The sequence below is a fragment of the Ciconia boyciana genome, chromosome 3, assembly GCF_034638445.1.
Source record: "Ciconia boyciana chromosome 3, ASM3463844v1, whole genome shotgun sequence".
In the NCBI taxonomy this organism is placed as follows: Eukaryota; Metazoa; Chordata; class Aves; order Ciconiiformes; family Ciconiidae; genus Ciconia; species Ciconia boyciana.
Genome location: NC_132936.1, coordinates 124,994,193 through 125,008,480, shown reverse-complemented (window position 1 = coordinate 125,008,480; position 14,288 = coordinate 124,994,193). Strand labels below are relative to the sequence as shown.

Here is a 14,288-nt window from a genome sequence, read left to right as displayed (position 1 = left end):
TGTTTCTGGAGAACAGACGATACCATGTACAAACACACGTCTCTCTTTCCCCTTAATTTTGGTCTGCGTTTCCTGCTTAACACATTCCTTGTTGCAAGTGGAACACATTCTGACAATTGAATAGTGAAAGCAATTAGAAAGAGAATTAATTGATAAAATTAAAGCCCTGCTTTCCTTGTGTTTATCATATGACTACAAATATTGTCACTGCCATTAATATTAATTAATATAATTATCAATGTTTCTAATCCCTACACATTTTGTCAAAAAGTTACTCTTAGCTCAAGAATATAATTGTTAAGTCATGGAAATGTTAAGCAGCAGCTAAGCAAGTCCAAGGAATTAATAGCAAACTGTAGTTTATCCAAGGATTAGACTTTTAGCAATACATAATCACCTCTTCATGTGTTCATCCACATAAAATACCTTCCATCCCTCACCACACTTCTGCCTACTTGTCCTTGCAGTGCACAGTTTTCAAGAATTTTAAAAAAAAAAGCGAAGATAGTAAGTAAATATTCTTTGCAGTTGCACGCTTTTCTTCAAGATAAGTCACTGCGATAAGAGTTATGTGCCCTTAGCTGAAAGCAATGTCAAGGTCAATTATCTCACACTGAAAGCCCTAATGCAAGACACTTTTGTGATCAGAATAATATGTGTAACATTGCAAAGCCTTTGTTTCAGTGTGGAGGAAAGCAAATCTACTCTCTCTAGACTTCCCAACGCATTGCCTCTCAGTTTTGAATGTCATGGATTATTCCAATAATATAAAAGACTGACTTGCCGTGCTGTTGCCATTTGAGCAGGTTTTCCTGGCGTGGTCCGACTGGCACTGCCGAGCGCAGAGGGACGCCGAGCAGAGCCTTCCCTGCCACCTGCCCAGTTCCTCGACGGACAGTTAGCAATTCCTGCCTGGCAATAGCACGTCTGCTTCACAGAAGTAGTGCTAGGTGGAGTATTAATTAGCTATTTTGGAAAACAGCCAAAGTGCTTTAAAGGCCTTTCTTGTAAGGTGGAGGCTTTTTCTGCTAGAAGAGAATAATGTAATCATTTCACTATTAATTTTTAATTGTATGTTGCTATGCATTATTACCAGGCTATACTGATTATCCTTAGAGAAATGATGATACTGTGCAAGCGATATCTGTTAGGAAGACTATTGGGCCACACTGTAAAAGAAGTAACAGAAAAAAGCTAAAGTTGTTGCAGTCATCTGCTGCTGTCTAGTCCTACAAGCTATCGCATTAAATAATTATAAAATGTAGGAGTTTAAGAAGATTCATGGAGAAGTGCCACAGCTTTCCCTCTTGTCAGGTGTTTTTCTTTGCTTGTTTTTGTGGGGTTTTGTTTCTTTTCTTTTTTTTTACCGGCCACCCTTTGTAATGAAAAGTTACTTCCGAGAAATTTTTTGCAAGCAAACTAAACTCACTGACGTGGATGAAATGGGCAGCAACGCACTCGCTGCTGGGGAGAACGCACACGCTCCCCTGCAGGTTTGAGGGCTGAGGTTCAAAAGGGTCGGGGTGCTATGATGCAGCATCAGCACAAGTTTAAATCTCTGCGTGATGACCAGGTTCACTACTCAAGTGCATCATTTGTGCAAAGTGCAGTCTGTCAGGGGGTTTTTAACAATGTTAAAAAAACTGTGTTTCCCATTCATCTACCTGCCGTTCATATCTGAGGCCACCTTTGCACTGCGAGATTACAGCTGACGGTGCCGCCCCCTTTCAGAGAGCACCCTGATTCGAAAATACAAGTGCACCCCACCAAAAAAAAAAGTCTGAGCGAATTATTATACTTCGACTCAGCAGGGCTGGACCATAATCCACAGTCCATTGCTAAGGAAACAGCATGTATGCACCAGAGTAAGAAATATGTATATGCGAATTCTTCTCCCAAGGAAATCATTATCAAAAGATGCTAAGATTCAGACCACTGATACAGTTAGCTTACTGGTAGAGGAATGATTATATCACCTGCTTGTGTCTGCTCACAAATTCTTCATCTCATCTAAGAGAAAGCTAGCCATGAGGGGACAGGAAATCTTTAATCGACTTTTCTCCATTTCTTCAAATATCTGGTTCTTATCAACTTGCATTGGACGTGAGCAACACAAAAACTTAATGACTTATCCTCCACTTAATAAAATAAATGGAAACAAAACACAGACATTTCTCTAGTGTGGGACGGATTAACCACAACAAAATATTACATGAGGGCAAGTCCGCAAAGCAGTTCTAAAAGGGCAGCGTGGCTGCAAATTCAGGAAGAAGAACGCAACTAGCCAAAAAAAAGTATGGAGAAAAGTCTACCGTTTAGTAACAGAGAATTCATGAGCCAATTTCTGAGCTGCACTTTGCCACTGACTTAAGCGGCAGGAGGAGGGGTTAGAAGGGGCCTTTGTCTGTTCACCCAATATTGAATATTGTCCATTGCAAAGAAAAATCATGACATGTTTTTCTCCTGAATCCCTAATACTAATTATATATTTCTAGATAATTATATAATACTATTTGTATTATATAATAATGTCACAGCATCACCCTATAACAAGTAATTTATACAACTATTTATTAATAAATTTTATCAATGGTTTATTATATAAATTATATATGCAATAAACATGTATGAATATATATATATAAGGTAGTTTACATAATTATATAATACTATATATTAAAAATTATTATCTTTTTGGACAGATACTCAAGACTGCCATAATTTTTCAGACAGCTGAGAAGTTCCAGTGGACGATTGAGAAGTTTGCACCCAATTCTCATGGTTTTCAGCTGAATAAGTTTCAAAATAGATAGATGCTTTTCATGAAAAAGAATTAGACATAATTAATTTTCAATTTTAAAAAAACCCAAGAACGAAACCAGAAAATTTTTACCTGATCACTTCCAAACTGCAATCTTAGTCCTGGCATAAGCCCATGATCATCAGGGAAAAATCTGCCTTTGTCTTCTACATATCCAGCCCTGCAGTATCTCCAGGACTGGTTCAGGAAAGCACTGAAACATTCACGTTAAGTCCAGTAAGCGCTTTTCCAAATAGCGATTCTTTCCTGAACTGGGGCCAGCATAGGTCATGTAAAGGGAAAAACAAAAATGCAGACAATGAAGCAACTTGCCCGTAATTCCCCAGCAAATTAGAGATTTAACCTCTTGTACAGTAGCCAGTCCTATTTCTCAGTTAACTGTTTGTAGTCTTGTCCCTTTTTAGTTCAGGGAAAGAGAAAGACCCCCTCTCACCACCCTCTTTGAGGGCTTCCCAGACCATGAAGCAGCAGTAGTTTGCAGAATGAAAAGTCACTTTGCTGCTTTGGTGAAAACATGAATGCGGTGTCTGACCAAGATAAAGAAAAGTGGCAGTGGATTAACTTAAACAGAGCCCGTGCGCCCCAGCAGCCATTACCTACTGCTCAGCTGCATTTTCCCTAACTAGACCCTCTGTAGCCTTTATTGCTCTATGAATTACAGTCAAATGCCAACTAGTAATCTAACACGCATTGCAACTTTTCCTGAGCAAACACACTGTTGGGCATGACAGTGAAAAATCCGAGTTTTTAGCCACAGCAGTTATGCCTTGCTTTCATTAACGCAAACGGGCCTATTCTTTTTTTATACCATCACCTAATTGAACTTGCCAAGCTTCACTGAGCCGATGTAGGTTCAGCAAATGCCAGCCTGTCTATACCTGCCAAGGACATCGAGATATTTATCTGCAAGGCCTGTACCAGGTAAAAAACCCAAATTGGTGGGGATTGGCCCCTTTTTTTCAAACCGGGCGCTGAAGGTGCAGTGATCCTTTGCAGAAAGACTTAGCAGTCACTGCTGCGGCCACGCACCGTGTTCCTCGCTCGCACCTCTTCTACTGCACAGGGCGCAACTGCAGCGAGGCAGGATTGTGCTCCCTGATGTTAGGAAGTGCATGGAAGGTGCCAAAATGAACCGTATTTTTGTCACTTCCAAGAAGTTCTTTTTGAGCATATTTAACAATATCTGATGAGGCAAATCTACTTCTGATGTTGCGAGCACAGATACAGGACAGTCTTTCTCCTTTGCTAGGGAGACTGTATTTATCATTCCAGGAATTAGTTTAATCGAAGAAAAATAATAGATGGAGAAGAGGAAGAGCCCAAATCAGCATCAGAAATCAGCCTTAATAATGGTCCATCTATTTGTGCATCTTGGCAAGAAGTCCTGTCACCTGCTGCAGAGGTCCTCAAGTCCTGTTGAAATACAGGTTGAAGAAACCCAATTTTTCTCACGCTAATTGCAGTAATGCTAATGCATTCTTGGAACAGGGCCAGGATAAGTGGAATGTAGTCTGACAGCAGATAAATATAAATTATAGATAAGAAAAACACTCTGTACCTTTAACTCCTAATTCATTGCAAGTCAGCCATCAATCTTTAATTTCTACACATGTCACCCACATGGTCAATAAGCTGCGCTGTATCCTGTCGGAGAAATGATTTCCAGGGCACCAAGACACCAGCAGGGCTTTGGCTAGCGGGCCCCAAAACAGTACCTTCCTGTTGCCAGGGCACTATATACGTATTTTCTTTTGAAGTTGTTGGAAACAGCAGGTGCTCAGCACTTCTGAAAATCTGACCACAGGGCACATCGGTGTTTTGTGCAATTACTTCTTCACGCTATCCCTCTATTTTTTTAGCGTGCATCACAGAGAAAATTTAATTCAGTCAGAGGGTGGGGGCAAGGGAAGGTGTTCACAACACTAATAACGTGTAAGTAGCCCAAGTTTCATTTTCACAATGCTGCATATATCGGGTCCTCTCAAGAGAATCGGAGTCTACTAGTGGCTACATGCCCATGCTTTACCTGTGAGCAATGGTAAAAAGTAATAATACTAATCTGCTCCAGGTTTCATTGGCAGGGAAGTCTGAAAAGGCCTCCTAGTTGGTCTTGTTTCAGTTCTTATTAATAAAAAATCCCTCTCATGCACATTAAGAAAAAAACCCCCAACATACCACTTCCTGCTTAGGCACACAGCAATCTTTTCCTTTCCGTTACAGTATACTATTAATTTGGATTATCCTGTTGCTTCACAACTTTGAAAAAAAAAACACCCAAGAAAAAGCTATTGAATTTGCAGTCACCTTTGGTAGGGAGATTCTGTTCCTCTGCTTATTTGAGATATTTCTTTCCATCTATTGCACCATCGTGTTTCAGTTCCTGAGAGCTATAGATATTTATTCAGTGCCCTTCTATCTTGGCCATCATAAATAGCTCTCTGATAACAAATTGTGCTCTCCGAACACCATTTGCTACCGGAAAGGCTCTTCAAGAAGCACATGCACTGTGAGAGAGGATAGCCCCTGCTTTGTTATGAATGCAATAAAGAGTTTTACAAAATCAGCTTCCTTCAATTTAGAGGATAAGTATATATCGTTTTACTAGTTTTACCACTTCTTACTGCCTGTCTGTTTCTGCTTCCTACTTAGAGAGTGACTGCTCCCTTGCTCTTCAAATGTATACTACTACTTAAATATAGAGAGCGATATGTGCTTATTGAAAGATTCAAGGATTTCAGCTGTCAATACAGGCTTAATTATCTGCTGGTGGATGCTCAGATACTATAACGATGGCTGTTGTACAAAGCCAGCATAGAAAAGACCACTCACAGCTCATCATACACTCTGATTCTACAATTTAGAAAAAAAAAATGTAATGCATAATATTAACTTGCATCTGGCTTCCCTATGTCATAACCCATCATGTAATGTTATGTTATTTCGTGTCACGTCATGCGTAACATGATGCAATGCAATGTCACACTTCAGAAAATATTACTAAGCGAGAACTGATTCTTGTTATCAGTTTGGAATATGAGTCTCTGATCTAAACATATTGTGGCTTCGGCTGATGGGAAGGGATCAAACTGAGAGCTACGTCGGGCAAATGCTTTTCTGCTCTGCCTTGGCCAGCAGATGTCCATTTGTCAGTTTTAGGTTGAAATTGGAATTTCTTCATCACGAGCGCTTTCTCTTGTAAAAGAAATAGCAATTTTATGGCAAGCCAAATACTGAAAAAAAAAAAAGCCCTTAGAAATACATAATAAATGTATATTAGCGAGACAGAAAATTGGAAAATGGCCGCCTGCCAGCAGCCACATAAATTTTGGAGGCAATGCATTTTTCTGCCATTATGCGTTATCACAGGAATTGCAAATATTTATTAAAAGTATTAAAATGGTGAGAATGTTAAATGTTTCCTTCAGTAGTGGAAATTCGCATTGCCACACAGAAGATAGGATATTCTGATACAATGTTTATTAAAATGACTTCATTTTATTAGGCTGTCATACACAATAAATGTGCAGGTACAGTTAACAAAAGATCTATTGTGGATATGGGAGATTTGTGAGTAACACTTCAAAAAAATAATCTCTTCTGAACTCTATTCATATAAAAAGCATACTACAAACTTTCATTAACTTCCTTAGAACCAATTATTTTCTGAGCTTATTTTCTTTTTCTGCCATCCTGCTGTATTTTGTTAGTCAATTTGTTTGCTTACGTTTTAATGCTTAATGGGATTAAATGCAGTTTATCTTTAATTTATAAACTAGTAAGCTGACTGTATACTTTACATGTAGCAGGCAACAAAATATTACGATTATTTTTGGGTTCATTTACAGGTCTAAACATGAATGGCTGTAATATATTGGGACCCTAGTATCTTTTCATCCATGAATAAAACATTATTAAAAGATTGGTGGGAGCTCCATCACATTGATTGAGAAGAAAATCACATTCCAGTTTTGCCCACATTTTCTGCTAGGATTAATCACAGTGATTTTGTTCATAAGGGTCTTGTTACAGTCAGATACAGACACAGTGAACACCACTGATGTCCCGAAGCCTCATGGGGCAACTCTTCTGGTTGGCTTCGCTGGGCACAGAGCCCCTTCCAGGAGGGTCTGAGCACGGATGGGCAGAGTCCTGTGGGGAGACACCAACCCCTACCTGAACGGGTGCTTTGAGCAAGTGAAGGGTTTAGGTCTGTGAAAAGCAGCTGAATAATCATCTCTCAGGACAGACTTAGAAAACAGCTGGATTAGAAGGGGATATCTTGAGATAAACAAGATGATCTTAGACCGTCGCAAGATTTGTGATGAGATTGTTGATGCTGGATGGGAAACAACGCTACTTCTGTTCTCAGCGGTTTCCTGAATCAGCAACGAAAAGAAGGAGGCTAGCCATTGCCTTCACAACTGAAAGTGTCATCTAAGTAGCTTTTAAAGCTCTTTTTTTTTTTCCAAGAAATGAGCAGAGAAATAAGAAACCAGTACTGTTGTTTTTCTTACGCAAGGGTTCCTCAATTCCTTATAGTCCATTAAGTAAGAAGTGTGACTGGAGTATATGTTGTAGACAGAGGGTGAATAGATCAAAGTTACAAGATCCCAGATTTACGGAGAGCCTTATGCAAGAAAAAGCCTGACTCTGGAAGATAAAATTTCAGAAATACAGGATTTTTCTCTCTGCTCTTGTATGGTGTCATTTTATTCCTTTCTGATAAACACGAAGCAGGAGAGGGAGTAACTTTCATGAAAAATAACGCTTTGTTTCGATCCAGACACTTTATATGAATTTGTGAGATATCAAAAGTAATACATGGGATTTCACACAAAATGTGTATGTTGGAGAGAGACCTTGGCTACCTCACAGGCAGAGGCAAAACCTTTGTTGACTTTGGTGGGGGCAGGTGTAACAGTCCCCCACTGCTGCAGCTGCTCAACCAGAAGTCAGAAACCAGAGCTGAGATTTGCTCTGCCCAAAGCACTCGTGTAATTCAGGCAGCGCAAAAAGTGCAGTCAGCGTTTCAAGCAATGCAAAACCATTTGCTTGGCCAACCTTATTTAATATGAAGCATGTTTTATCTTGATTTAGGTTGTTGTTGTTCTTTAATTAAAGAAATTATGGGAGGTCATTCTCATTAGTTTAGAAGAGTCCTCACAGAAGGGGTTTGCACTGCTTTAACCTCAGGGTAAGCTGGCACAACTTTTGCATGTAAATAGGATTTAACACTGGACACTTTGTGAATAATCCAGCTCTTCACTTGTGACATTCAAGGAATACTTGGAACACTGACTGGAATAAAAAGATAATGTTGATAAGCTGGGGTCTTACGGTGAAATTCATCAAATGATCTGCAGTGGCAGCCTGGAGCCACTGCACCAGCGGGGAAGGGACACCACGGGGCTTTCTGCTAGGGGCAGTCCAGGCAATAATCCCCATCCCTGCATGATGACAGCAAGAGATATTGTACCCAAATCCCATTGCTCATGTCTGCCCAGATGGAGGGCTAACTAAGGGGTGCAGAAATTGGGCAGTAAGAGTGGAAAGCAAGGTGTTTCCCCACTACCCAAGGAAGTGATGCCTTGGGGCTGGAGCATGGCACAGGTGCACGGCGGTAGAGGGGCCACCACTGCCATGGAAAAGATTTGCTGCGTAAAGAAAAAAGAAAAAGAAAAAAAAAAACCAGCGGCATGAGAAGTGCCAACACTGAATGACGCTCTCTTTAATTGGTACCACCAAGGGCTTTGTGCGGTCAGCACGCTTTTTGTGTTTATAATAGAATCCCCAAATTCGACTGATCTGAAGGGCATCTGACTGTTTTACATTAATCACAAGCTATACAGCAGAAGCTGAGAGCAAGTGGGCAGATACCCTGGTGTAGTAGCACTAAGGAGCTCTCATTATAATCATCCTGCCAAATCAAAAGAAAAACCCTAAGGCTTCTAATAAAGGAGACCACTGGACTAAACAAATTGAACAAGCAGCTAGACATGCATGAGCTTAAAACTACTGGTGTCAATCAGATTTTTCTGAGCCACTTATTCTGCTCGGTACTCCAAAGCACATGCAGACAAAACACAGGCACAGGCTCCATGTACAGGCACCTACCCTAGCAAGGAGAAGGAGGCTGGAGAAAAGGAGGCTGAGGGGAGACCTTATCGCTCTCTACAACTACCTGAAAGGAGGTTGTAGAGAGGTGGGGGTCAGTCTCTTCTCCCAGGTAACAAGTGATAGGATGAGAGGAAATGGCCTCAAGTTGTGCCAGGGGAGGTTTAGACTGGATATTAGGAAATTTTACTTCACTGAAAGAGTTATCAAGCATTGGAACAGGCTGCCCAGGGAAGTGGTTGAGTCGCCATCCCTGGAGGTATTTAAAAGACGTTTGGATGAGGTGCTTAGGGACATGGTGTAGTGGTGGTCTTGGTAGTGTTAGATGTACGGTTGGACTCGATGATCTTAAAGGTCTTTTCCAACCTATACGATTCTGTGATTCTGTGATTCTGAGGTGCATGCTGACATATGGGTGCTAGCACATACACCTAGTGTTGGGGAAACAGGTACAGACGCAGCTTACAAAGGCATCTTCAGGAAGTCATGATTATACCGCTATCAAGACTGCTATAGCAATAAGTGAAACAGGCAGTGGGTATGGGGATGCTAGCATGCACAAGCAGGAGGCTATCTGAGCAGGATTTTTGGTCTCAGTATGGTCAGATGTCTACTTCCCTCAGTTCCAGTTCAGAAAATATAAAAGAAAGACTTTGGACCTCACAAATTTGAGTGTCTGTAGGTGAGGAAAAAGGTGTAGTACCCTGAAAGCCCTGCACACTTCTCACCTTCCTGCACCTACTGATGGAAGTTATTATATTCCCTACTGGAAGGAAAAAAAATTAGTAAAAAGGTGGGTCATTGATCTCTGAAAAAATGCGGTTGGCTCTAAGGAAAGATCTCCAGAAATGGGAAGGGAAAGAAAATTTTATATTTAGAAGCAATATATTACCTGTTGGTGTTTTTAAGACAAATGATAGCCAGATTCCATTAGCTATCACCCCTTCTCAAAAGCAATCAGGCAGAAAACCAAGATTTTGAGGTACTTCCTCAAAACTGGCTGCATCAAAAGAAGCGTGACCAGCGGGTCGAGGGAGGTGATTCTCCCCCTCTACTCTGCTCTGGTGAGACCCCACCTGGAGTACTGCGTCCAGCTGTGGGGCCCCCAACATAAGAAAGGCATGGACCTGTTGGAGTGAGTCCAGAGGAGGGCCATGAAGATGATCCGAGGGCTGGAGCACCTCTCCTATGAAGACAGGCTGAGAGAGTTGGGGTTGTTCAGCCTGGAGAAGAGAAGGCTCCAGGGAGATCTTATAGCAGCCTTCCAGTACCTAAAAGGAGCCTACAAGTAAGCTGGAGAGGGACTTTTTACAAGGGCATGTAGTGACAGGACATGGGGTAATGGCTTTAAAGTGAAAGAGGGCAGATTTAGATTAGCTATAAGGAAGAACTTCTCACTGTGAGGGTGGTGAGGCACCGGAACAGGTTGCCCAGAGAAGTTGTGGATGCCCCATCCCTGGAAGCGTTCAAGGCCGGGTTGGATGGGGCTTTGAGCAACCTGGTCTAGTGGAAGGTGTCCCTGCCCATGGCAAGGGGGTTGGAACTAGACGACCTTTAAGGTCCCTTCCAACCCAAACCATTCTGTGATTCTATGAATCTGTGCACAAGAGTAAGTACCCAGGGAAAAAAAAGAAACAAAAATTTTTAGGGTCAGTATTTAGAGATGGAATCAGGGGAGATGGAAAAAAGGAACAGATGGACAAGGGACAATGCACCTGAGGAATTAGGTGAAGGCATCAAAGGAGTGGTTTTATGGAAAGAAAATTCACTTTGAACCATTAGTGCATTTGTCATTGTGGGAACTGTCAGCTTTTTAAGTATTGGGAAATTTTACCTACCAGCATCATCACCGTTGTCATGCTGCTAATTGTTGTGAAGGCCACTGGTTGCTGTCGCCCTGTCATCACCTGAGTGGCTGCACCTCTGTACGGACATTGCAGTGGCTGTGGAGGAGGCAGAACTGGGACTCCCCTTACCAGCTTCCTGGTGCCTTTCGAAAGCAGAAGGTAATGTTTTGAGAGATTATTGTCTTTAAATGTAATTCTTACTTTTTTAGTTCATCCCTCTTCTTCCTTTTTTTTCCCTATTGCTTCTATTTTTTTTTTTTTTACTCCACACTGTAATAAATCAACATATAAAGGTACTGGATTATTTCCACCTGGAATGTTGGAAGACAAATAGTACAAAAGATCAGTTTGGTCATTTACCATATTGGTTTAGCATGGTAATACTGTTGGGTTTTTTTCATTTCTCATTTCAAAACTGTAAACAAATGTTTCAAGAACAGATCAAATGCTCCCTAGCTAAGACAGTGCCCTGTGCAATGAAAACACCAAATCCGCTTTTTGAAGACCAAACTGTGCCTCCTTTACTTTTTCATAGGAAAAGAACAGAATTTTGAATTAGCCTGAAATTTGAAACTACATTTTTGCCAAACAGCAAAACCAGATGTACCCTTAGCCACATTAAATCACAAACATATACACACACAGAGATGAGGAAAATGCACATTAAATATGAAAAAGCATTCCTTTCAGGCAGAAGATAAACAGCCTTACTACAAATTAGCTCTCGGCCCCGTCAGGTGTGAATCTCTCTTGTCAATACGTACCAAATTCCCTGAGATAGAACCACATGGTCATGAATTTTATTTCTCTCCTGCTTAATTCCTAGTACCACTCTCCCTTGTGGATTTACTCAGGGATGATTTACAGTGGGAAAGGTGACATTAAACACGTCATTGAGCATGCAAAGATGCTGCACTCAAAGCAGCATATGCTTGACTTTGTTAAAAGATGAATGCTGTCAACTCCACAGTGCCCACCAAGATCTGGCCTCCTTTTTCTTCCCAACAAACTTTGAGGAAGATGCAGACACAAGCCTTGACACTGAGAGAAATAAAAGTTAATGTATTCATGACATGATTTCACTTGCAGCCTGATTTAGCAATGTCTTGTCTAGTTTGGATCTGCTGTTGCTTTTCCTAATTTACTCATTGCACAAAGAAAATAAATAAATAAATGTACTATAGTCTTATTTATCCTTCTTTGGACATTTCTTTACCAGGCAGATGGTCAATTAAGAGCACTAAACAATGACACTGTTTTCTCTGTAAACATTTTTTTCTAATAGCCTAACAAATGAGAATCTGTGCTGCCATACTGCTGAATACCATCTTGACTTTCTAATTACAAAGAACTGTGTCTTGATAGTAACAATTACAGCTGTAACAATGATGCTGGTACTTGAACAATATAGTTGGAGGCAAAGTGCTTATCGGAATATTCACAAATAAAGGCTTACATTTATGCCAGAGCTGGAGATGGGAGGTTAAACAGTTGGGGGTGGGGAAGTGTAGAAGAAAGGTTGCAAACATTGGTTTAGTAGCTACAGATGTGAATTTGAATCCAATTACATGAAAGGCGGGGGGGGAAGCATGAAAAGATGCTGTTTCCTTCTGTTTGGCTAATCAATAGGTTAAAGGGTTAGTAAAATTAACATGTTAATAACATTCATTTTGCTATTTATGTACCGGTCATAGTATTTTCAAAGAATTATGTCTTGTGAATAACACACATACTGTTATCCCTGCTTTTTTCCTTTTTTGTCTGAAATGGTGAAATGGTCAGTATTTTTTTTTTTCCCAGTGTGATGGAAATTGGCTTCTCAAGTCTCAAATTTACCCTACCTTTCTTATTTAACTTCTTAAATCTGACCCTTCCAAGCTTTGGGTGGTTTTTTCCTTCTTTTTTTAATTGAAAAGTTCCCTCTACCCCGAAGAAAAGGGGTAACGTAGTCCCTGAGCTCACCACTCATCCCCACCACTGCTGTCCCAGGGGAGAATGTTGGCAAATTGCTGTACAGCGGGTGGTGTGTCGCCATCTCCTTCCCGGAGGGAGCGGGATCCTTGGAGGAGGCTCAGCTCCCTCCTCCTGCCCCCTCATCGATCGTCCTTCGTCCTTCTCTGCACCCCCCGTGCCACAGGACCCCCAGCCCTTGGCACTGCCCTATCCCCGCAGGCAGGATGGCTTTCGCCTCCTCTGCTCCTTCCCTCGCTCCTGTTCCCAGAGCACTCCACCCGTTCTCTGAGCCGTAATTTAGCCCACACTTATTAATCAGTGCACATAATTTGTCTCTAATGCTGTCAATTTAAGATGGCAACCTGACTTTTTTTTGGAGGGGGCAGGGTCAACAATTTAATGAATCTCGTCTGCATTTTAATTCAGACCTAATAATCTGCCTCTGGCAGTTTTCTTAGACAAGTGCAACGTTTTCCAGGATTTTCTTTCATCAAATCCAGCACAATGGGATGTTTACCTTCCTGCCTTGGATACGTTCAGCACAGGGTAAGTCACATACAGACCTACCTTAATCAAACTGGGACACAGACTAAATCTACTGATTTAGCCTTTGAAGGGGTTTCCTGGAGACATGCACAGCACAAGGCAAGAGAAACTTGGGGCTGCGCAGTCCCTTTTCTGCATAGATTGGCGCACAGTTGTAAGCACAAAACTACAGAATTCTGTGACTCGCTGCCCCTCATGAAATAACCCTTTACTCAGTAATGGCTGGAGCATCCAAGGCACAGCTCCAAAAGAGCTTTCTTTCTTTACTCCTGCACTTTTCTTTTTGTCCTTTCTACAGTAAAGTCCAGCAGGAGGGAAAAAAGTTACTGGAAGGAAAGAGAGGTGCAGAAAATTCAGTCCTACTGATGAAACAGCGTGGATGAGTTTGTCTAATTGCTGTGGCAGGAGGCTGGAGCCTGATCGAGCAGCTCAGTGGACTTCCCTGGGTCAAAAGAAATAAAATTCCCCAAACGAGAGCCTCTCGATCACCATGTCAGATGTAAACGGAATAGACTTTGTTATTAGGAGCGATGTGACTTTGCCCGGGCGAGTGCCGCGCTAACGGTAGCTCCTTTCTGGATTTCAGTCAGCCGCTGTCACTTGCCTTGACAACACGGGAAGTTAATGTATTCACGGCTTTACTGCACACGCATCTGCAATTCGCAGCATATTGTATTGTTTACCCCTGCTCTTTTGTAGTAGTGCGTGTAGTAATTTGCCTTCTAGCAGCAGAAAATTCCTCAACTTAAAATTTTACCCTCTTTTTGTTTGCCATTAATAGAAAAACAACCCTTCCACAGCCCTGCCACCACCACAGCTACTGCACTCTGCGGCATCACGAATAAAAAAATGTCACTTTTCACATTTTGATCAGAAGTGTTTTCAATATATTTTTACGCATATCCTTCATCTTTCTCTGCCACGTTATTTTTTCCCCTTTAACAGCTGCTTAGCATATTTTATGCCTTCTGGATAGTTTCTAAGCAGTATTGGAAGGGGCATTCCTG

The 14,288-nt window shown here is 41.4% G+C and overlaps 1 long non-coding RNA gene across 1 annotated transcript; it reads right to left on the bottom strand.

Moving 5' to 3' along the window:
- Nucleotides 1-952: 952 nt before the first annotated feature.
- Nucleotides 953-10,875, bottom strand: LOC140649552 (uncharacterized). The gene is made up of 3 exons (XR_012041650.1): nucleotides 10,774-10,875; nucleotides 2,894-3,072; nucleotides 953-1,025 (listed from the first exon to the last, which is right to left on the bottom strand). It is a non-coding gene; the product is annotated as an uncharacterized lncRNA (long non-coding RNA).
- Between the last annotated feature and the right edge of the window lie 3,413 nt (nucleotides 10,876-14,288).